The sequence below is a fragment of the Piliocolobus tephrosceles genome, chromosome X (genome assembly GCF_002776525.5).
Source record: "Piliocolobus tephrosceles isolate RC106 chromosome X, ASM277652v3, whole genome shotgun sequence".
In the NCBI taxonomy this organism is placed as follows: Eukaryota; Metazoa; Chordata; class Mammalia; order Primates; family Cercopithecidae; genus Piliocolobus; species Piliocolobus tephrosceles.
Window position 1 is genome coordinate 62693542 of NC_045455.1, and position 22267 is coordinate 62715808.

Genomic DNA, 22267 nt, shown 5'->3' on the forward strand with positions numbered 1-22267 from the left:
ACATGAAAATGTCTTCCTAAGTTTTCATGTTCAGAAATGAAGAATTGTGATTTCAAGATGAGTTAAGTGAGCGGCAGTTGCATACCCACCTAAACAAGGTACACAGCCGTTTTCCATTAAATGTCTCTAGCACCATAAAAAGTAAATTAAAAATAAGTCTCTAAATATATAACATGGATACATATATAATATAGGTATTCCCCAATTTTTAAATTTTGACTTTTGGCATTATTAATATTAAATGTCTTATTTTAAAATGATGACTTTTTACCTTCAAACCCATGCACACACACTGACATGCACACAGAGACACAGAAATATACACACCCACACATATATGCATGCCCAGCATGCATAAGCACACATATGGATGCACACATATACACAGGCACTACTCTCTTGCACTCGTATCTTGGATTTTACATGGGGACTACTGCAAATCAGCAGATGCTTTATTCTGCAGGGCTTTGTCTTTTTAGTGAACGTTTCTGGGTTCCAAATCCAGCACTCTCTATCATACTAAGCTCAGTTTCCACAAACTGAAGTCCAAAATATTTTGGCTTTTTCTAGCTTCAACAGTAATAAAATAAATAATATTTGTCTAACATGGATTTGTGGTGAGACCTTGATTATACCATTCCTCTGTGCCTAACCAAGTCTTATCTATCGTTCAGGGCGAGCTCACATGGGCCCCTAATGTCCTCCTCTCATGCTTACAACAAAGGTGCTGAGAACGGGTCAAACTACACAGTCCATTACAGTTTATTGCCCTGTACTTTTCTAAGAATGACATCTTGGGCCGGGCGCGGTGGCTCACGCCTGTAATCCCAGCACTTTGGGAGGCCGAGACGGGCGGATCACGAGGTCAGGAGATCGAGACCATCCTGGCTAACACGGTGAAACCCCGTCTCTACTAAAAAATACAAAAAACTAGCCGGGCGAGGTGGCGGGCGCCTGTAGTCCCAGCTACTCGGGAGGCTGAGGCAGGAGAATGGCGTGAACCCGGGAGGCAGAGCTTGCAGTGAGCGGAGATCTGGCCACTGCACTCCAGCCTGGGCGACAAAGCGAGACTCCGTCTCAAAAAAAAAAAAAAAAAGAATGACATCTTTATTAAATTTTTCTCTCAAAGGCAACTGAGAGCATCTCTCAACTTACCCATTGCTTTCACACAGAGCTAGGTATACTGTAGAGACTATATTAGCCAAGGGAAATTCATTATTGTAGAAAGATCAGTCTCCCAATATGAAAACTTGAAGATAAATGCAGATGTCAAAAGCTCCTGAACAGAATCTAATAATTTTAAAATTATGAATTTGAAGGTATAACATGACTTGGCAATTTTACATATAAATATTGGCACCTTTGGAAAACATGGATGCTTTAAATAATAAATATGTGCAATATTGATAAAAATAAAGTATTTCATGAGAATTTTTTTAAAACCTTACAAGGGATTATGTTGTTAATGCAACAATATGCTTCATTATTTTTTTAAACATAAGAGAAAAACAGAAAAACTTCCACCACAACATTTATCTCAGCACATTTGAGGATTTAAATTCTGATGTTGGGTGCATTGCCTGTTTCTGGCTTCTAGATTACTATGAAAGGTTTGTCAAGTTTTAGCTATTTTGTTAGAATTGTTAGGCTTTAAAATATAGTGTTTTTATTTCATTAAGTTCTTTTCTGGCTTTAAAATAAAAATATAACATTAAGCCAAATATTTCACCCCTCTTTAATTTCTAGGTAGACAATGCATTCAATGTTTTTCAATTTCAACATTAAAAAAATGAATTAGCAGTGAAATTATTTCTTATTATTATCTATTATTTTTATGTAATAGCAATTTTTTTTGAAAACTGCAGTCCTGATAAATGATGGAATTATTGGTATAGACAATTTTCTTAAGTTGTTACCATAAAGTGGTGACATGTTGTCCTGAGATTTTTCTATCATTGAAGTCAAAATAAAATGGATATATTGCTCTGCTGAAGTGACTATTCCCATCTTTCCATATATTGTAAAACTTTCCCTATGGATTTTACTTTCCTCCAATCATTTCAACTGTTTGACTTACTTGAATTTTGTCTTACAAGATAATAATCTTTATGAAAATATCTTGTAAAATCAGAAATGGAAACCCATCTATTAATTTTAAAATATAGTTGCTTGGTCACTACCAACATTCCAATATAAGATTAAATACATACATAGTCGTACTTACTCTAATTATGTAACTGTTAAAGATGATGCACAAAACTGTATTTTGCTGCAATTCCCTTATCTATGTGCCCATTTTGCCTATAATTCTCTTTTAAAATGCAAAATAATAATAATTATTATTAATAGCATATAATTTTAAATCCTGGATTATATAGGTAGTATTTTATAATCTTTGTGTTCTCACCGATGACTTATTTGGATTTTGGCCACTTAGGAAATAAACCGTCATTTCTGTGACATTGGTATGCTATATTAGAGTTACATTTTTGTTATTACTTTATTAGAGAACATAGTGGAATATATACTATATGTTTTGACAATTTTATTCTTGGAAGAAAATAGCAATAAGATATCTCTGCATGACACATTTTGGCTATTAAATCTTGGCTATAGAACTGGGATCTATAAATTTAATGAATTCAATTGATTCTTAATTAATTAAAAGTTCTAAGTACAGTTTTACCAGTTTTCTTTGGTTTTATTATCACTAACATTTTTATGACATTGGTTGGAGTACATAATCTAACAAGAATTCAGATGTCTAGAGCTTTCAAAAGTGTGTAAAACTTCTGAGTTTCAAGTAAAAATCATTCTGCTGTAAAGAATCCTAGGTCCTGGCCCCTTTGGCCTTCTCTAGCTGTTCTACTGTCCTGCGTGATCTCATTTGGTCTCATATTAATTAACTTTTGGCTCATTACACATGCACACACACACACATATTTTATTCTCTGCCAGGCCGTTTACTTGAATGTTGTGTAGATAACTGTTTTTATTTGTTGTTTTCTGCCTCAAATCCCTTCCTCTGATTTCAAGTAAAGTAATTCTTCTTTTACTTTAAAATACTTTCTCAAATAAATTGGGACAGAAAACCTAAAAACCTACATTTGCCACCAAAAAAGGGAAAAGACGATCTAAGCAAAATAGAGCCTTTTGTTTGTTTGTTTTTGGTAATTACTGATATAACTGTTGTCCAAGATTATTTTAAAACCAATCAACTGTATCATAAAAATTACACCCATGTTACTGAAAATGGTGGTTATAAACAGTGGTCACATTAGACTGAAATTATTACAAAATAAGTCACTGGTATTTTCTTAGAATTCCCAACAGAATCAGCCCTGTTCATTTACTAAATACTATCATGGGCTAAAGTATAAATCAAGGGCTAGGTTTTATGTTATTCCAGATCCCAAGTCTCTTGTAGCCGCAGCTACATGCTTATTTTATACTGCAAGGTTGTACTGCTAGTGTTTGCGTTGTATTTTACCTTTAAGTAATACCCATCTTACTCCCTTCAGTAAAATTTAAAAAAATTTAATTCAGTAAGTTAAATAGCTTTCTAATCTGAATTTTCTGCACTATTTGGTAAATCTCTTTTGTATTTATCTATGGGGCCTGGCAGTTAGACAGGACCTGTGCTAATTACATTTTTCCCCTTAGAAATTCCCATTGACTTCACCTGGGAGGTCTTACTTCTCTCACAAATTTATTCCTGGTGCTCTCACTGCCAACGTCCTACACCATTGACCTTGAGCTTCCTTAGCTCCTTTCTGGAGGATCTTACTTGTTAGAGTCTCTTGAGTCAGTGTGCATTCTCTGTTTCATTCCTTTTTCTTAGCATCATGAACTACTTGTTGAGTCTGTTTATCTATTATTTTAAACCACAGTGTCTGATCCAGGTCTTTGTCATCCTGTCTCTTGCTCTTAGAAGACCCTTCTAAGTGTCTATTATGAGCCAATAAGTCTTTTTCTTCAATATACTTCTTTTCAGTAAAGACAAATTTGATTTTCATAAGACAATAGATGTGCCAATTTTGTCCCACTCTCTCTTAGGGCATTTTGGCCAGTGTTGGTTTATCCACACTTGCTGCTTCCTGTCATTGAGTGCTTATTGAGAATATTTTGAGTATATATTTTGGACAATAAAATTGTGATGTAAAATTTGAAGTTCCCTTGGAGGCACTGTGTACTTGCTTGCTTATCTTGTTTAGGGAGACATAGATTAATGATTCTTTCTGGTTCAACTGCTTATCAGCCTAGCTTTAGCTACATGAACAAGTGGATATTAAGAGACTCCTCAACAGGCTTATTCCAGGGAGCTAGCTTACCTAAAACTGAGGTATGTCTTACTGATCACAGGGGCACCTCATTCAAAGAAAAAGAGCATCCAGTATAGCTGAGAAAGTACCCTAATGAGCAGTGCATGGCAGTGTATTAATCTCTCCCTGATTACCTGCTCTGTCTTTTCTCTGTTGTGCTTTATCTTTTCTTTTTTTTCTATTTTTTGTTTTTTTTTTTCTTTTTTTTTATTATTATACTTTAAGTTCTAGGGTACATGTGCATAACATGCAGGTTTGTAACATATGTATACTTGTGCCATTTTGGTGTGCTGCACCCATCAACTCATCAGCACCCATCAACTCGTCATTTACATCGGGTATAACTACCAATGCAACCCCTCCCCCTTCCCCCCTCCCCCCTCCCCAGAATAGGCCCCGGTGTGTGATGTTCCCCTTCCTGAGCCCAAGTGATCTCATTGTTCAGTTCCCACCTAAGAGTGAGAACATGCGGTGTTTGGTTTTCTGTTCTTGCGATAGTTTGCTGAGAATGATGGTTTCCAGCTGCATCCACGTCCCTACAAAGGACACAAACTCATCCTTTTTTATGGCTGCATAGTATTCCGTGGTGTATATGTGCCACATTTTCTTAATCCAGTGTGTCACTGATGGACATTTGGGTTGATTCCAAGTCTTTGCTATTGTGAATAGTGCCACAATGAACATACGTGTGCATGTGTCTTTATAGCAGCATGATTTATAATCCTTTGGGTATATACCCAGTAATGGGATGGCTGGGTCATATGGTATTTCTAGTTCTAGATCCTTGAGGAATCACCGTACTCTTTTCCATAATGGTTGAACTAGTTTACAATCCCACCAAGAGTGTAAAAGTATTCCTATTTCTCCACATCCTCTCCAGCACCTGTTGTTTCCTGACTTTTTAATGATTGCCATTCTAACTGGTGTGAGATGGTATCTCATTTTGGTTTTGATTTGCATTTCTCTGATGGCAGTGATGACGAGCATTTTTTCATGTATCTGTTGGCTGTATGCATGTCTTCTTTTGAGAAATGTCTGTTCATATCCTTTACCCACTTTTTGATGGGGTTGTTTGTTTTTTTCTCGTAAATTTGTTTGAGTTCTTTGTAGATTCTGGATATTAGCCCTTTGTCAGATGAGTGGACTGCAAAAATTTTCTCCCATTCTGTAGGTTGCCTGTTCACTCTGATGGTAGTTTCTTTTGCTGTGCAGAAGCTCTTTAGTTTAATTAGATCCCATTTGTCAAATTTGGCTTTTGTTGCTGTTGCTTTTGGTGTTTTAGACATGAAGTCTTTGCCCATGCCTATGTCCTGAATGGTATTACCTAGGTTTTCTTCTAGGGTTTTCATGGTTTTAGGTCTATCATTTAAGTCTCTAATCCATCTTGAATTAATTTTCATATAAGGAGTAAGGAAAGGATCCAGTTTCAGCTTTCTACTTATGGCTAGCCAATTTTCCCAGCACCATTTATTAAATAGGGAATCCTTTCCCCATTTCTTGTTTTTCTCAGGTTTGCCAAAGATCAGATGGCTGTAGATGTGTGGTATTATTTCTGAGGGCTCTGTTCTGTTCCATTGGTCTATATCTCTGTTTTGGTACCAGTAGCATGCTGTTTTGGTTTCTGTAGCCTTGAAGTATAGTTTGAAGTCAGGTAGCGTGATCCCTCCAGCTTTGTTCTTTTGACTTAGGATTGTCTTGGCAATGCGGGCTCTTTTTTGGTTCCATATGAACTTTAAAGCCGTTTTTTCCAATTCTGTGAAGAAACTCATTGGTAGCTTGATGGGGATGGCATTGAATCTATAAATGACCTTGGGCAGTATGGCCATTTTCACGATATTGATTCTTCCTATCCATGAGCATGGTATGTTCTTCCATTTGTTAGTGTCCTCTTTTATTTCACTGAGCAGTGGTTTGTAGTTCTCCTTGAAGAAGTCCTTTACATCCCTTGTAAGTTGGATTCCTAGGTATTTTATTCTCTTTGAAGCAATTGTGAATGGAAGTTCATTCATGATTTGGCTCTCTGTTTGTCTGTTACTGGTATATAAGAATGCTTGTGATTTTTGCACATTAATTTTGTATCCTGAGACTTTGCTGAAGTTGCTTATCAGCTTAAGGAGATTTTGGGCTGAGATGATGGGGTTTTCTAAATATACAATCATGTCATCTGCAAACAGGGACAATTTGACTTCTTCTTTTCCTAACTGAATACCCTTGATTTCTTTCTCTTGCCTGATTGCCCTAGCCAGAACTTCCAACACTGTGTTGAATAGGAGTGGTGAGAGAAGGTATCCCTGTCTTGTGCCAGTTTTCAAAGGGAATGCTTCCAGTTTTCGCCCATTCAGTATGATATTGGCTGTGGGTTTGTCATAAATAGCTCTTATTATTTTGAGATACATTCCATCAATACCGAATTTACTGAGAGTTTTTAGCATGAAGGGCTGTTGAATTTTGTCAAAAGCCTTTTCTGCATCTATTGAGATAATCATGTGGTTTTTGTCTTTGGTTCTGTTTATATGCTGGATTACATTTATTGATTTGCGTATGTTGAACCAGCCTTGCATCGCAGGGATGAAGCCCACTTGATCATGGTGGATAAGCTTTTTGATGTGCTGCTGGATTCAGTTTGCCAGTATTTTATTGAGGATTTTTGCATCGATGTTCATCAGGGATATTGTTCTAAAATTCTCTTTTATTGTTGTGTCTCTGCCACGCTTTAGTATCAGGATGATGTTGGCCTCATAAAATGAGTTAGGGAGGATTCCCTCTTTTTCTACTGAATGGAATAGTTTCAGAAGGAATGGTACCAGCTCCTCCTTGTACCTCTGGTAGAATTCAGCTGTGAATCCATCTGGCCCTGGACTTTTTTTGGTTGGTAGGCTATTAATTATTGCCTGAATTTCAGAGCCTGCTATTGGTCTATTCAGGGATTCAACTTCTTCCTGGTTTAGTCTTGGGAGGGCGTAGGTGTCCAGGAATTTTTCCATTTTTTCTAGATATTCTGGTTTATTGGCATAGAGGTGTTTATATTATTCTCTGATGGTAGCTTGTATTTCTGTGGGATTGATGGTGATATCCCCTTTATCTTTTTATTGCATCTATTTGATTCTTCTTTCTTTTCTTCTTTATTAGTCTTACTAGTGGTCTATCAATTTTGTTGATCTTTTCAAAAAACCAACTCTGTGATTCATTGATTTTTTGAGGGTTTTTTGTGTCTCTATCTCCTTCAGTTCTGCTCTGATCTTAGTTATTTCTTGCCTTCTGCTAGCTTTTGAATGTGTTTACTCTTGCTTTTCTAGTTATTTTAATTGTGATGCGAGAGTGTCAATTTTAGATCTTTCCTGCTTTCTCTTGTGGGCATTTAGTGCTATAAATTTCCCTCTACACACTGCTTTAAATGTGTCCCAGAGATTCTGGTATGTTGTATCTTTGTTCTTATTGGTTTCAAAGAACATCTTTATTTCTGCCTTTATTTCATTATGTACCCAGTAGTCATTCAGGAGCAGGTTGTTCAGTTTCCATGTAGGTGAGCAGTTTTGATTGAGTTTCTTAGTCCTGAGTTCTAGTTTGATTGCACTGTGGTCTGAGAGAAAGTTTATTATAATTTCTGTTCTTGTACATTGCTAAGGAGTGCTTTACTTCCAATTATGTGGTCAATTTTGGAATAAGTGCCATGTGGTGCTGAGAAGAATGTATATTCTGTTGACTTGGGGTGGAGAGTTCTGTAGATGTCTATTAGGTCCACCTGGTGCAGAGATGAGTTCAATTCCTGGATATCCTTGTTAACTTTCTGTCTCGTTGATCTGTCTAATGTTGACAGTGGAGTGTTGAAGTCTCCCATTATTACTGTATGGGAGTCTAAGTCTCTTTGTAAGTCTCTCAGGACTTGCTTTATGAATCTGGGTGCTCCTGTATTGGGTGCATATATATTTAGGATAGTTAGCTCTTCCTGTTGAATTGATCCCTTTACCAATATGTAATGGCCTTCTTTATCTCTTTTGATCTTTAATGGTTTAAAGTCTGTTTTATCAGAGACTAGGATTGCAACCCCTGCTTTTTTTTTTTTTTTTTTTTTGTTCTCCATTTGCTTGGTAGATCTTCCTCCATTCCTTTATTTTGAGCCTATGTGTGTCTCTGTATGTGAGATGGGTCTCCTGAACACAGCACACTGATGGGTCTTGACTCTTTATCCAGTTTGCCAGTCTGTGTCTTTTAATTGGACCATTTAGTACATTTACATTTAAGGTTAATATTGTTATGTGTGAACTTGATCCTGTCATGATATTAACTGGTTATTCTGCTCGTTAGTTGATGCAGTTTCTTCCTAGCCTCAATGGTCTTTACATTTTGGCATGTTTTTGCAATGGCTGGTACCGGTTGTTCCTTTCCATGTTTAGGGCTTCCTTCAGGGTCTCTTGTAAGGCAGGCCTGGTGGTGACAAAATCTCTAAGCATTTGCTTATCTGTAAAGGATTTTATTTCTCCTTCACTTATGAAACTTAGTTTGGCTGGATATGAAATTCTGGGTTTAAAATTCTTTTCTTTAAGAATGTTGAATATTGGCCCCCACTCTCTTCTGGCTTGTAGAGTTCCTGCCGAGAGGTCTGCTGTTAGTCTGATGGGCTTCCCTTTGTGGTTAACCCGACCTTTCTCTCTGGCTGCCCTTAACAGTATTTCCTTCATTTCAACTTTGATGAATCTGACAATTATATGTCTTGGAGTTGCTCTTCTCGAGGAGTATCTTTGTGGCGTTCTCTGTATTTCCTAAATTTGAATGTTGGCCTGCCTTACTAGGTTGGGGAAGTTTTCCTGGATGATATCCCGAAGAGTGTTTTCCCACTCAGTTCCATTTTCCCCCTCACTTTCAGGCACCCCATCAGACGTAGATTTGGTCTTTTCACATAATCCCATATTTCTTGAAGGCTTTGTTCATTTCTTTTTCCTCTTTTTTCTTTAGACTTATCCTCTCGCTTCATTTCATTCATTTGATCCTCAATCGCTGATACTTTCTTCCAGTTGATAGAGTCGGTTACTGAGGCTTTTGCATTTGTCATGTATTTCTCGTGTCATGGTTTTCATCTCTGTCAATTCGTTTATGGCCTTCTGTGCATTGATTATTCTAGTTATCCATTCTTCCATTCTTTTTTCAAGATTTTTGGTTTCTTTGTGCTGGGTATGTAATTCCTCCTTTAGCTCTGAGAAGTTTGATGGACTGAAGCCTTCTTCTCTCAACTTGTCAAAGTCATTCTCCGTCCAACTTTGATCCATTGCTGGCAGTGAGCTATGTTCCTTTGGAGGGGGAGATGCGCTCTTATTTTTTGTATTTCCAGCTTTTCTACCCTGCTTTTTCTCCCCATCTTTGTGGTTTTATCTGCCTCTGGCCTTTGATGATGGTGACGTACTGATGGGGTTTTGGTGTGGGTGTCCTTCCTGTTTGTTAGTTTTCCTTCTCACAGTCAGGACCCTCAGCTGTAGGTCTGTTGGAGATTGCTTGAGGTCCACTCCAGACCCTGTTTGCCTGAGTATTAGCAGCAGAGGCTGCAGAAGATAGAACATTGCTGAACAGAGAGTGTATCTGTCTGATTCTTGCTTTGGAAGCTTTGTCTCATTGGTGTACCCTGCCATGTGAGGTGTGGGGTGTCAGTCTGCCCCTAGTGTGGGATGTCTCCCAGTTAGGCTACTCAGGGTTCAGGGACCCACTTGAGCAGGCAGTCTGTCCATTCTCACATCTCAACCTCCATGTTGGGAGATACACTGCTCTCTTCAAAGCTGTCAGACAGGGTCATTTGCATCTGCAGAGGTTTCTGCTGCTTTTTCTTTTGTTTAGCTGTGCCCTGTCCCCAGAGGTAGAGTCTACAGAGACAGGCATTCCTCCTTGAGCTGCTGTGTGCTCCACCCAGTTCGAGCTTCCCAGTGGCTTTGTTTACCTACTTAAGCCTCAGCAATGGCGGGCGCCCCTCCCGCCGCCTCACTGCTGCCTTGCTGTTAGATCACAGACTGCTGTGCTAGTGATGAGGGAGGCTCCGTGGGCATGGGACCCTTCTGGCCAGGTGTGGGATATAATCTCTTGGTGTGCCATTTGCTAAGACCCTTGGTAAAGCGCAGTATTGGGGTGGGAGTTACCGGATTTTCCAGGTGTTGTGAGTCTCAGTTCCCCTGGCTAGGAAAAGGGATTTCCCCTTGCGCTTCCCAGGTGAGGTGATGCCTCGTCCTGCTTCAGCTCTCACTGGTTGGGCTGCAGCAGCTGACCAGCACTGATTGTCCGGCACTCCCTAGTGAGATGAACCTGGTACCTCAGTTGAAAATGCAGAAATCATCCCTCTTCTGTTTTGCTCATGCTGGGAGCTGGAGACTGGAGCTGTTCCTATTCGGCCATCTTGCTCTGCCCCTGTGCTATATCTTTTATGGATATTTATTAAAAGATTGTACATGTAAAACATGTGCACTCTCAATTATTGGACACTGAGTAAGTGATGCAAAATTCAGAGAGGTGGCTGGTTTTAGGTATAACAAACCAAGGGCTTGAATATCCCTCTTTATCTTTTGTGTTTTGAGCTAATCTCACGGAAAATAAGTCTATATTTATATCCTTATCTAGCCCTCAATTGAACTAGGATGATGTTGAGTTCTCAGACTGTATCACATGGGTAGTAGACATCTACAAATATAGTTCGAATATGCCCAAGGGCTTCCATAGGCACTCTTGGTGATCACTGTTACCGTGTTTGGGCCACCTTTCCTCCATTGTGTTGGTAAATATGGGTTATTATATTTACTGTCACACCTGGTTTCAGGGGAAGTTCCAGAGTAAAAGAATAATTATTTTACTAGAAATCAGGGGGAATAGATGCTGGGCAAGTAGAAAGAGAAAAGAAAATTTAAAAAGTGATATTTACTACCACATTTATATAAACAGATTAGGGAGAGAATGGGATAGAAGGGTCTAGGGCTATCAGTGGTGGATATATGAATCCACTATGTCACATCTAAACTGACATTGATCTCCATTTGCTTAGTATTCTTTTTCCCTAATAGTTACTTTGCATTCACAATAAGATTATCTGTAAGTATTAAGACATATGACACTATGACAAATATGGCCCATAACAGATATCTGAACTTGTTTTATTAAGAGATCATCACCTAGATTAATAGACACATAATGGATTATAATCCCATTGAAGTACAAAGTCTTTTGAATGTATTTGAGGGGCAACAGTTCCTGCGTGTTACTTTACAAGATGGATTCTCTACAATAGATATGCCTGCAAAATGGAGACCAAAAGACAAAGCCACATTAGCATTTCAATTGTTCATGTATGGGTGTGATATTATGATTGATTCATATATATGTGTGTGTGTGTATGTATACATTTATGTAAATACATATATGTGCACATATAGGTATATATAGGTTTGTATCTATGATTCCTGGCTCATAACTCCCATAACCCTTGCTAAGGTAAATAGAGTCTCTCTGTGATTTCTTGCCCTCCTTTTACCTGTTCAAGACAGAGCTGTAATCTTACTATCTGACTATGGATCAGTCATAAGACACTCCTTTAAGAGAAGGTCCTACCCCATACCCTGGAGGAAGAAATGGTGCAGAGAGAGGCCAAGAAGACTGAACAGATAGGCCTTGCTGTGTTTAGATCATACCTTTTTTGTCCAGTCACATTCGTATGTGGCTGTCAATTGTACCTATCCAATGAAGTCTCCATAAAAAGCCCAATAGGACAGGATCTGGAAAGCCTTCAGATAGCTGAACACATTGAGGTTCGCGGGGAGCGGTGTACCCAGGGAGGGCATGGAAGCTTCCCCCTTACTTTGTTCTATGCATCTCTTCATCTGCATCCTTTGTAACGTCCTTTTTAATAAACCAGTAAATATAAGTGTTTCCCTGAGTTTTGTGAGCCACTCTGACAAATTTATTAAACTCAAAGTGGGGGTCGTGGGAACCCCACCTTCAAGCCAGTTGGTCAGATATTGCACAGGACTGGACTTGCAAGTGGTGTCTGAAAGAGGGGAGCAGTTTTAGACTGAGCCTTCAAACTGTGGGATCTAACACTACCTTCAGGTAGATATTTGTGTCCTCTGTAGAACTGATTGCTTGCTTGGTGCTGGGGAAAGACTCCCTTCCACACACACATTTGTTCACAGAAGGCTTCTGTGTTGATTGTTGTGGTATGACAGCAGAGGAAGAAATGGTTTGAGTTTTTTTCAAACAAAGTTATATTAATGTCATTGAGATATATATATATCACTGGATAACTCCAGGTTGAGAGATTGTGAATGTCATTTACCTTTGTTTATTATAACTGCAAAGAATGAGTTTTAAAAGGAACAATACAATTTGTTGAAAATTTGACAATATTGGATTAATTTGGGCAGATTTATTTATAAGATGGGAAAAGACTGGTGAATAATTTACTACAAAATGTTACATAGATGATATACATAAAGAGTAAAATTAGAATTTAATTTATATTCATTAAAATGACAGTGAAATCATTATCCTTAAAGTGAGAAAGGAGAACAAAAGCCGTATTTCATGGCAGGTTTATAATGGTGATTGATTCAAGTAAATGTTGATTATTATATAAAATAGATTTGACCAGTAGAAATGAAAAATGATAAGGACTATAAATAAATCAATCATAATTATTTAATCTATATAAATGAAATACACATATTTTTAAAACATTCTCTTTAAATCTAAAGCTTCAAACAGAAACGATATGTTCCGCATTCCAAGAGCTTCACCCTTATGGGTATCTGCAAATATGCCATATAATCTCATGACATACTGAATATTGTTGACTTCACCTTTTTGCATTATCCAAATGGCTTTCTTTTCATTTGCAATCACATTCTCTTCTTTCTATTTGTAATTAATTTTCACCAGATCCTCCCTTCTAGGGTAGGACTGTCAGGTTCAGCAGGAAGGCTGATCCACGGAACTGGCAGCAGTATGAATATGGCTAATCATTTTCCCTTTGACTATTCCTAGTCATGTGGAGTAGTGTTAGACGAGTATAAACTTCTGGTCTGCTAGCTAAGAAAGAGACAAGAAATGTTAATTTCACCTTAAGCTGTTAAAGAGAAGGAATAACCATTTTGAACTTATCATTCCTTTAGAAAACCTGGCAACATCACTTAGAGGTATTGTGATGGTATCATGTTTAGTAATTGATTCTTCCTGAAGTGCAAATGTAACCCAGGTTTTGGCACTACAGAATCAGACACAGAAAACAAATTGCTTGCATTCTCAATATTTCAACAACCTCAGAACTATTACATTTAATACCTAATGGTAGAATAATAAACTTCCTCTGCAAAGTATGTGTTGCTTAATGTTGTCCTTATTGAACAAAAGAGATGGAATTTTTTTCAGAACATCTATATTTCTGAAAAAGCTGCAGCTTACTGGGAGTCCTAAGTAAGATACAAAGTGGGAAGAATCTAAAGTAAAAGAAACAGTCTTTGGATTTTCCACGGGGTAGAATCTAAAGTAAAGGAAACAGTCCCTGGATCTCTCATGTGTAAAGTTCACTTTAATAGAAGCTTATCAGGAAGTTGCTGATAATCCATAAAGGGGCATAGTTTTTGACTGAATATTCTCCAGTTTTAATAATCTCTTGATTTTCTTTCTCTGAGAATTGTGAAAATATTTTGGTGGTTATTGGTCAGATGAGGATCATATTCCATTCATTGGAGTATCTGTCCAATTTAATTTGACAATCAAAATCTCCTTTACCTATTGAATCACTAGCCATTACTTGGAAACTTTACCAACCTCATATTGCTTCTCAATTATTTTCATTTTTGCCAAAGGAGCAAGGAGCAGCTACAATTCTTATTCTTGTCCGATTCCATCTCTGTTTGAATTTCCTTTGTAATCTCCTTAACTGTTTTTACCAACCCTAGATTAAATATCTCCACCCCCAGTTTATAAGCTTTTCTTCCCATTCATAATTGCACCACTTGGGCAACTTCACCCTAAGAGAAGGCAGCAACACATCCTCAGTAAAGGATCACCAGAATTCTGTTTCCTTTCCTGTCTTCTAAATAAAGCCTTAGCCATCATTTAAATTATAGATTAAAGTATTATTTAAAATACTCTGCTCACAGCATCAACTGCAAAAACTACACAGAGTCGGATAATTTTCAAAATTCAGAAGACTCCCCATGTATACCTCCATAAGGCTTTAATGAAGGGTTTGGCACTACAGTTGAAAGAAAACGCAGGCAATTATCAGAGTATTCCAAAACTTCCAGTCAATGCTGCCCATGGTCATTTTAGTGGTAGAAAGCACAATTTGTCTTCAGATTTTGAACCACCAAGATCTGTGAAAGTTATTTTAGATTCAGAGGTGTCTGGGACATGTTTAGTGAAAGGTCTGTTATACAACAAAATCACATAGCAAATACCAGGTTGTGAATTGCTTAAACCAGATACAAACCATTAATCTACACTTCCTTAAGAGGATGTAGTTACAGTAATGCTGGTTGCCTCCAGGGGAGTTTTAAGCTTTAAACTATACAATAAGCATTACTAAGTAGCACATTTCATTTCCTTTGTGCCCAGCGATCCTTGACTTACAGATTATCACTGAAAAGAAGGCAAGAGTTGACTCAATTCAGCTGTGAGATAAACCTATTCCTATACAACTTTTCATTTACATTAGCAAGTAAATTATCAATTTTGCTTAGCTGATGTTGCAGACAGACTTTAAGGTCTCCACATGATCTTCATCATGGTGCATTCTTTGAGCATAGGTGGGACATGTGACTTGCTTCTAAACATTCTGTAATTGTGTTACATTATATAACACTCATTTTGATAGCAGACTCACTGACAAGTTTTACTCCCCTTGCTATCTTTGAAGAAACAAAATGCCATGAACACAACATATATAAGGAAATTAATTCTGTCAAGAACCTAAGTGAGCTTGTGTTCACAGACCTTCCCCAGCCGAGCCTCCAGATGAGACTACATACCTTGCTCCCATCTTGATGATAGCCTTGCAGATGAACTAGCTAAACCTTTCTTAGACTCCAGATTCACCAAAAACATGCAATAATAGTGTGTGTTGCTTTAAGCCACCAAGTTCATTGTAACTTGCTATGCAATATATAAAAACAAATGCAGGTAGTATGATGGGCTTCTGTTACTTGCAACTAAAAAACAACTATTAAATAGAAATGTCTACTGGAATTCTTAAATGTAGCATGTCAGAAACAAAACTCTGGGTTTCCCTACAAAGCCCTTTATTCTTAAGTCTTCTTCATCTCTGTAGATGGCATCACCAACCAATAGATTTTCAGGCCAAAAATGTATGACTCCTTTTTGATTCCTACTTTTCTTTAGTACTACACAAAATCTACTAGTAAAACATGTAATTTTCTTGCTCTTCATTTCCTATATATTAATATAAGCATTTTCATTTTTGGTAATTTGATGTCAATCAAATCATATTACTTTAATGCTTATAATTCTTCAATGGTTTCTCAATATTCTGTTTTTTTTTGAGATGGAGTCTTGCTGTATCGCCCAGGCTGGAGTGCAGTGGTGTGATCTCAGCTCACTGTAAGCTCAGACTCCTGGGTTCATGCCATTCTCCCACCTCAGCCTCCCGAGTAGCTGGGACTACAGGTGCCCACCACCATGCCTGGCTAATTTTGTATTTGTACTTTTAGTAGAGATGGGGTTTCTAAACCCCATGTTAGCCAGGATGGTCTGGATCTCCTGACCTCATGATCTACCTGCCTTGGCCTCCTAAAGTGCTGGGATTACAGACATGAGCCACTGCTCCCAGCCTGTTCTTAAAATAAAATCTTAAATCTATCACAGGCTCCTCAGGACCTGCTTGATTTGGCTTTCACCTACCACCTTGTCTCATTTCAGACTATTCTTCTCATTTTTTGTTGAACTCCACCTATTCAGGCCACCTTTCTATAAATTAGTTCTTGATCTTTCCTCCTTCTGAAACACTCTTCGAAGCTCTGCCCAGTTATTACCAGCACAAAGAAGCCCAACTTTATTTTCTCTATCACACTTTATTTTCTCTGTTAAAATGGGCAGTCTGGTTTTTTGTTTTGTTTCTAAATGTGTTGCTTGTCTTTTATCTGTGATGGTTTTCACTATAATTTCCATTCCACGAAGTCAACATCATATTCTGGTTTGTTCCCTATGGTATCTTCATTCTTATCTCTCTTTCTATGTGTCTAGCTTTATAATAATACCTTCTGTCTCTCCCTCTCTCCTCTCTTTCTTACTCTTTCTCTCTCTCTCTCTCACACACACACACACACAAACACACACATACATGCACACACATGTATTTGAACATGTATATTCAAACATCTTTTAAGACTATCCCTAAATATTGTGAGCAGTTCTCTTAATTCTTCCCATTGTCTGGTGACCTTTGAAGCCACATATTTCAGATGATGTCTCTACAAGAATGGTAAGGCTCACAGGTTTAAAGTCAAACTACATGTAACCAATAAACAACCTTTTATAGTCATTCACTGAAAATTTATGGTCGTTTTGTTGCAACCCCATATTCTAACCTAATATTAATACAGAGTGTCCAATCCATTACATATCTTAACTAATGTGCTAATCCTGCTGGGAAAGTAGAAAGTGTGTCTGATGTTTCTTATTCTTCCTGCTTAGTACTCATATGTTCATACTCATTGAAACCCTGGTTTCTTTATAAAGGCTTTTGTAAACTCACAAGTTAAGGTAAGAGCCATATTTGATTTTAGTAAGAGACAACAATCTTAGCACCTGCAGGACTTTAGATAAATTACCAATGTATGTGTTTATATGAACTACTAGCTCCAGGGCAGATACAGGTCAGATATTTAAAAAGAAACTTAAGGAAAACTCCTGCTTCCAATTAAAAGACACAGACTGGCAAATTGGATAAAGAGTCAAGACCCATCAGTGTGCTGTATTCAGGAGACCCAGCTCATGTGCAGAGACACATATAGGCTCAAAATAAAGGGATGGAAGAATATTGACCAAGCAAATGGAAAACAAAAAAAGGCAGAAGTTGCAATCCTAGTCTCTGATAAAACAGACTTTAAATCATCAAAGATCAAAAGAGACAAAGAAGGCCATTACACAATGGTAAAGTAATCAATTCAACAAGAAGAGCTAACTATCCTAAATATATATGCAACCAATACAGAAGCACACAGATTCACAAAGCAAGTCCTTAGAGACCTATGAAGAGACTTAGACTCCCACACAATAATAAGGAGAGACTTTAACATTCCACTGTCAACATTAGACAAATCAACAAGACAGAAAGTTAACAAGGATATCCAGGAATTGAACTCAGCTCTGCACCAAGAGAACCTAATAGACATCTACAGAACTCTCCACCCCAAATCAACAGAATATACATTATTCTTAGCACCACACTGCACTTATTCGAAAATTGACCACATAATTGGAAGTAAAGCACTCCTCAGCAAATGTAAAAGAACAGAAATTATAACAAACTGTCTCTCAGACCACAATGCAATCAAACTAGAACTCAGGACTAAGAAACTCAATCAAAACCGCTCAACTACATGGAAACTCAGCAACCTGCTCCTGAATGACTATTGGGTACAATTTGCCAGTCTATGTCTTTTAATTGGAAGGAGGAGATTTCCTTAAATGAAATGAAGGCAGAAATAAAGATGTTCTTTTGAAACCAATGAGAACAAAGACACAACATACCAGAATCTCTGGGACACATTTAAAGCAGTGTGTAAAGGGAAATTTATAGCACTAAATGCCCACAAGAGAAAGCAGGAAAGATCTAAAATTGACACCCTAACATCACAATTGAAAGAACTAGAGAAGTAAGAGCAAACACATTCAAAAGCAAGCAGAAGGCAAGAAATAACTAAGATCAGAGCAGAACTGAAAGAGATAGAGACACAAAAAAACCCTTCAAAAAATCAATGAATCCAGGAGCTGGTTTTTCAAAAACATCAAGAAAACTGATAGACTGCTAGCAAGACTAATAAAGAATAAAAGAGAGAAGAATCAAATAGATGCAATAAAAAAATGATAAAAGGACATCACCACCAATCACATAGAAATGCAAACTACCATCAGAGAATACTATAAACACTTCTACACAAATAAACTAGAAAATATAGAAGAAATGGATAATTTCCTGGACACTTACACCCTCCCAAGACTAAATTAGGAAGAAGTTGAATCCCTGAATAGAACAATAACAGGCTCTGAAATTGAGGCAATAATTAATAGCCTACCAACCAAAAAAAAAGTCCAGGACCAGATGTATTCACAGCCGAATTCAACCAGAGGTACAAAGAGGGGCTGGTGCCACTCCTTCTGCAACTATTCCAATCAATAGAAAAAGAGGGAATCCTCCTTAACTCATTTTTATGAGGCCAGCATCATCCTGATACCAAAGCCCGGCAGAGACACAATAAAAAAAGAGAATTTTAGACCAATATCCCTGATGAACATCGATGCAAAAATCCTCAATAATATACTGGCAAACTGAATCCAGCAGCACATCAAAAAGCTTATCCACCATGATCAAGTGGGCTTCATCTCTGGATGCAAGGCTGGTTCAACATATGCAAATCAATAAACACAATCCAGCATATAAATAGAACCAAAGACAAAAACCACATGATTATCTCAATAGATGCAGAAAAGGCCTTTGACAAAATTCAACAGCTCTTCATGCTAAAAACTATCAAGAATTTAGGTATTGATGGGACATACCTCAAAATAATAAGAGCTATTTATGACAAACCCACAGCCAATATCATACTGAATGGGAAAAACTGGAAGCATTCACTTTGAAAACTGGCACAAGATAGGGATGCCCGCTCTCACCACTTCCATTCAACATAATGTTGGAAGTTCTGGTCAGGGCAGTCAGGTAGGAGAAAGAAATAAAGGGTATTCAGTTAGAAAAAGAGAAAGCCAAATTGTCTCTGTTTGCAGATGACGTGATTGTTGATTGTATATTTAGAAAGCCCCGTTGTCTCAGCCCAAAATCTCCTTAAGCTGATAAGCAATGTCAGCAAAGTCTCAGGATACAAAATTAATGTGCAAAAATCTCAAGCATTCTTATACACCCATAACAGACAAACAGAGAGCCAAATCATGAGTGAACTCCCATTCACAATTGCTTCAAAGAAAATAAAATACCTAGGAATCCAACTTACAAGGAATGCGAAGGACCTCTTCAAGGAGAACTACAAACCACTGCTCAACGAAATAGAAGAGGGCACAAACAAATGGAAGAACATTCCATGCTCATGGATAGGAAGAATCAATATTACGAAAATGGCCATACTGCTCAAGGTAATTTATAGATTCAATGCCATCCTCATCAAGCTACCAATGACTTTCTTCACAGAACTGGAAAAAGCTACTTTACAGTTCCTATGGAACCAAAAAAGAGCGTACATTGCCAAGACAATCCTAAGCCAAAAGAAGAAAGCTGGAGGCACTATGCTACCTGACTTCAAACTATACTACAAGGCTTCAGTAACCAAAACAACATGGTACTGGTACCAAAACAGAGATGTAGAGCAATGGAACAGAACAGAGTCCTCAGAAATAATACCACACATCTACAACCATCTGATCTTTGACAAACTTGACAAAAACAAGAAACGGCGAAAGGATTCCCTATTTAATAAATGGTGCTGGGAAAACCAGCTATGTAGAAAGCTGAAACTGGATCCCTTCCTTACACCTTACACAAAAACTAATTCAAGATGGATTAAAGAATTAAATGTTAGACCTAAAAACCATAAAAACCCTAGAAGAAAACCTAGGTAATATCATTCAGAGCATAGGCATGGGCAAGGACTTCATGTCTAAAACACCAAAAGCAATGGCAACAAAAGCCAAAATTGACAAATGTAATCTAATTAAAGAGCTTCTGCACTGCAAAAGAAACTACCATCAGTGTGAACAAGCAGCCTACAGAATGGGAGAAAATTTTTGCAATCTACTCATCTGACAAAGGGCTAATATCCAGAACCTACAAAGAACTCAAACAAATTTACAAGAGAAAAACAACCCCATCAAAAAGTGGGCAAAAGATATGAACAGTCACTTCTCAGAAGAAGACATTTATGCAGCCAACAGACACATGAAAAAATGCTCATCATCACTGGCCATCAGAGAAATGCAAATCAAAACCACAATGAGATACCATTTCACACCACTTAGAATGACAATCTTTAAAAAGTCAGGAAACAGCAGGTGCTAGAGAAGACGTGGAGAAATAGGAACACTTTTACACTGTTGGTGGGACTGTAAACTAGTTCAACCATTGTGGAAGACAGGGTGGTGATTCCTCAAGGATCTAGAACTAGAAATACTATTTGACCCAGCCATCCCATTACTGAGTATATACCCAAAGGATTATAAATCATGCTGCTATAAAGACACATGCACACATATCTTTATCGTGGCACTATTCACAATAGCAAAGACTTGGAACCAACACAAATGTCCATCAATGACACACTGGATTAAGAAAATGTGACACATATGCACCATGGAATACTATGCGGCCATAAAAAAGGATGAGTTCATGTCCTTTTTAGGGACATGGATGCAGCTGGAAACCATCATTCTCAGCAAACTATTGCAAGAGCAGAAAACCAGACACCACATGTTTTCACTCATAGGTGGGAATTGAACAATGAGAACACATGGATATAGGAAGGGGAACATCACATACTGGAGTCTGTCATGGGGGTGGGGGAAGGGGGGAGAGATAGCATTAGGAGATATACCTAATGTAAATGATGAGTTAATGGGTGCGGCACAACAACATGGCACATGTATACACATGTAACAAACCTGCACATTGTGCACCTGTATCCTAGAACTTAAAGTATAATAAAAAAAAAAAGAGAGAAAACAAAAGTGCAGAGCAGCCCTAGACCCATGCCTGCACAATGCTGAAAGTGCTACCCAGTGTTATATATTCAGCCTTAGATGAAATTGTGCATTTTTTTAAACACTACTGTGTGTTGTTTTACAAATGTATAAAATAACAATTAAGAATGAAAGAATCATAAGAATGCAGCTAAATAGGAAAAAAATTGCAATGCCATAACTTATGATGAAACAAGTATATTTTTATCATATTTTATGCATAATATGTAGTAATACCTTTTGAATTCAATGAAATGTGGAAACGTTTTGTAATTCTGATCTTACTAAAGCAATTGTTTCATAAACAAAAAAAGATAAAACTCCTGCTTCTGATCACGACAGAATAAGTGGGAACAGACTTCACCATCTTGGCAGAAAACTAAGAAACTTCATAAAATATATGAAACACATATTTTCAGATATTGGACACAAACACTGGACTGTGATTCCTAAAATAAAGAGAAACACAAAAAAGTAAATGCTATAGTTGTCTTGGATATCTTCTTGGAAGCACTTTTGGATTTATGGTGAAGGAAAAGGAAATTTGATTTGAAGAAACAGATCAGAGTTTAGGGAGAATGAGGAAGATAAAATTTGTGGAAAATAAGCTGATGGGAGAGGGAAATATCAAGTTATTTAATGGGCATAGAGTTTTAATATTACAATATGAAAATCTCCTAGAGATATGTTACAATGTGAATATACTTTACAGTATTGAACTATACATTTAAAATTATTTAGATGCTAAATTTTGTAGTATGTATATTTAACTACAATTTTAAAAAGAAATAGGACAAGATGAAAAAAGGAACAAATAACAGATGGAACCGATGGAAAAATATTAGCAAGATGGCAATTTTGAACCCAACCATATTGGTTACACACATTGAATATAAATGGCTTAAACATTCCAATTTAAAGGCAAGGATTGGCAGACTAAATAAAATAGAAGACCATATATATATATATATATATATATATATATATATATATAT